This window comes from Verticillium alfalfae, genomic scaffold (genome assembly GCF_000150825.1).
Source record: "Verticillium alfalfae VaMs.102 supercont1.1 genomic scaffold, whole genome shotgun sequence".
NCBI classification, from domain to species: Eukaryota; Fungi; Ascomycota; class Sordariomycetes; order Glomerellales; family Plectosphaerellaceae; genus Verticillium; species Verticillium alfalfae.
Window position 1 is genome coordinate 122,352 of NW_003315038.1, and position 3,584 is coordinate 125,935.

General features: G+C 53.8%; 1 non-coding gene across 1 annotated transcript; it reads right to left on the minus strand.

Annotated features, from left to right (window-relative positions):
• Positions 1-2,058: 2,058 nt before the first annotated feature.
• VDBG_15000 lies at positions 2,059-2,150 on the minus strand. Its single transcript has one exon. It is a non-coding gene; the product is annotated as a tRNA-Asp (tRNA).
• Positions 2,151-3,584: the final 1,434 nt, after the last annotated feature.

The following is a 3,584-nucleotide window of genomic DNA, read 5'->3' on the forward strand; positions in this document are numbered from 1 at the left end:
TACTCGTCTCTGTACTTTCCTCCCGCCAGCGCGCCGAGCAAGCCCTGCAGACCAAAGTACGGTGTGCATGCAGGCCATGTGCGCTTGCTTTGAACTGTGCCGTGGGATGCGACCTTAATTGTATCTTTTTGCGATTTGCGACGGCTGCCCAAAAGACTGCCAGCGCGGCGCATCGCGTGGTGTCGCATCGCATGGCAGCGCAATGCAAACCCTGGTAGTCCTCGCGCACACGGCATCAGAAAGATTTGCAGCTGATGCCTTTCTTTTTCTTTTTCTTTCCACCTCTCTCTTCCAGCATTGGAGTACAGTAGATACTTTGACAGAACATGCTAGTCATTCATGACGACTAGGTTTCGGCCGCTGCCAGGCAGCCAGCCAGCTGGCCATCCACATTTTGGATGCGCCCGGGACGATCGGCGCTCGATCGCATCTGGACCATCCGTTGCGAAACCTGCGAAAATCCACACGCCTGCGCGAGGATGAACGGCTGTGAAGGAGGAACTTCCTTTCCACACCTTGCGGCGCATAAACAGTGTATGTTCGAACTTCTGCGATCCTTGGTTTCTCCGTGACGAAGCTTCGATGCGCATCGCACATCGGGGCTTCGTGTTGCACAGTGCCAGCGCAATTCCCCCGTCTTGCGACTGGCGTCAGACAGCGACAAGGGTCGCATCCATCGCCGGACAGTCTCGATCGTTCAAGCGCGTACGGTGCAGGTGCAGCATGGCCAGCATGGCTGATCTGACATGGGAGCGCGTAGTTGAGCCAAGTCGATGGAGAGACAGACGGACGGACAGACAGGCACCTTGCTGTCCTGAGAGATGAGAGAGCCGCGTACCCATGCGAAACGACTGATCTCTTTCCGCAGACTTGCGCACAACATGTCCAAGGTCCGCTCACGAAAGACGGGGCGTTAATGTGGTCCCCGACGCTTCGAGACGACCTTAGCGCAGCTTGCGTGGCGGTTCTGGTGAGGGGGTGATGCCATCCTCATGCAGACTATCGATTGCCAGTCCTTGCCTCAGCCAATTTGCAGGTCAGCTTGTGGACGAGCGACAACACTCACACTCTCGCGCGCACACCACAATGAAACATGGCAGCTCGTCCGTTATGCGGTGCGGATGCGCGCGACCATGGACCTGAGATGCCTTGCTCTCACGTCACAGAGGTGCAGCCCGAGTCAAAACAAACAACACGCTCTGCGTCAGGGCGGTGCAACAGCACCATGCGACTGGCTGCCGTTGGCGGTCTCAAAAAAGCCGACCGCTGTTCCTGTCCAACCCCCCGACGACTCCGGCAACGTGAGCAGGCAGCGCGTACTGTGTTGCTAATCCAGCCTGCTACCCTTCTGAACACCAAAAAACAAGCCCTAGCGACGGCGACAGCTTGTGCACCATGCTTGAGTGAGCCGGAATATACGAATGAACGGGAATTGCGATGGGCCAGCGCGCGCGCCGACTCATCTCTTGCGACGTCGTCGTACCAGCCGATATGGAAGTGGACGCTCGTGAAATATATAGCAGTTTTGGAGGGGAAATGGGGTCAGGTGACCTCGCGAGACTCTCGTGCCGGGCCCAGCATAACAACGCGAAAACAGCTGGAAATATGGTCAGCCAAGACTACGGGCTCCGAGTAGACTCATCATTCGAAAAAGCTCTATCAAATCTTTGACAATGTCTTTTTCACAGTTTTGCAAACTCGCAAAATACCAGTCAGAATCGAATCTGGTAGCTGTTCGGCCGTATCGCCCTAGATGTTGTCCTTTATGATGTTATGAGGGAGACGCGACAGCCTCAACAGTCTTCCATTTTCGTACTAGTGTCATCACACATAGATGACATGGAAAGGGTCCGTGCAGCCACAAACACAGACCCCAATCCCAAGCCACACAAACATCAAAGCCACTACTTCACAAGATCCAATGGTCACGTGCTCAGACTTTGTCGTTTCTCATGCCACCTAGGTAGCCAATAAGTTGTGCCCCTCCCAAAAAAACGGGCACGCCCTCGTTCTGCAAATATGATGTGTCTTCCCCTGACCAGAAAAAGAAAGAGATGTCTTCCGATCGGGGAATTGAACCCCGGTCCCCGGCGGAGTCTGCTTTGAAGAGCGATGACAAGCCGATATCCTAACCACTAGACTAATCGGAATGAAGAATCGTTTATCCGATTGGTGATGGCCGCGCTCACCGTCAGCTCCATATTGCGTGAATGAGTGGCGATTGTCAAAATGTCATGACCCACAATAGAAACGAGGTGTCGACAGCAAGCCCGCGAGTATAAGACGTGTAAATGGTCGGATCAGCAACCCTTTGTAACGCCATCTCGACCCTGCGTTTTAGGCTCGAAGAGATATAGAGTCGCAAGACTTTTGTCACTGATTCTTCACTGAATACGGATCTAGTTGGCTCACGTCTTGGTTCAAAATGGATTCCAACCTACAATACTGCAGTATGCGATAGCTTGGCTGTCAAGGGAGATTCTTCCTAATTAGCAATGTCCGGCCCCTTCGGGAGATGTACAACACGCTGATACACGTGGAGAACAGACATGTGGGGGGGTTTTTTTTTTTGTGAAATGCATTCAAGTTCGCATCCGAGACAGCCATTTGGCTTGCAACGGTCTGCAGAGGGTGAGGATCATACTGATCTCGATACCAAAATTTGCATGTGTTGGGAAAATAGATGAGGCTTTTCTTGCTGGCTCCCATCCGAACAAGGCCAAAAGCGCATCACATCGGCAATCTATGTAGCGTAAATAAGCTAACACAGCGTACGAATGTTGAAGCAGCCGCTTACTCTCCTTTCATCGACAACACAGCTGCCAGCTTCGAGGCGTGCCGTGCGGTCCATTGGGATTGTTGGGAAAGCTTCCGATGAGCTACTCCCCGGATGGATATGCGGGCGTGCCTGTCTCCTGGCTGGTCCAACGAATAAGCCAACACAAGCTTCTCGGCAGTACTTCTATGCGTGTGCCGCGTCGCATATCGGCATGTCTGCGTCTCATTTTCGGTAGGAGTCAGTGGCTGTCTGGAGCCTTGTTAATGGCAGCTGGCTGGCAGGCTCTAGAGCTCCGGAATGACGACGGACGCTACGGCTTCCCTTGGGATCGCCGGGGCGACAGGGGTCCACATGGTCGTCCAATCCGGAGCGCGTCTGTTAGAGCTCCAAGCACGTGCGACCGCGTCAGTGGTCAGTTCCTGGCTAGACAGGTCTCCACCAAACTCTGGATCCTGGAGAAGCTCCTATGCCTGCCAGGTCCCATGGTAAACAAACAAATCTCACCTTCCACCGTCGCACCTCTTAAAAAGGCACTAGCCGTATAACAACCACATTCCTAGAGGAGGCAGCACACACTTCTTGCCCCATGGTTCGGTTCTTTCCCTTCGTCTTATCCATATCCTTCCCTCCTCCAACTCCCCTACCAAGCCAAACGCCCACCTGGTAATTACCGGCTGTCATCATAGTCGCCCCTTTCGCGGCAAGCCAGGCCTGAACCACGACGACGTCGACAACCTCGCAGCCAACCCATCCATCTCCCTTCCAATCGGCCGTTCACCTCTTTTCTCGACAAGGCAGCCTTTGA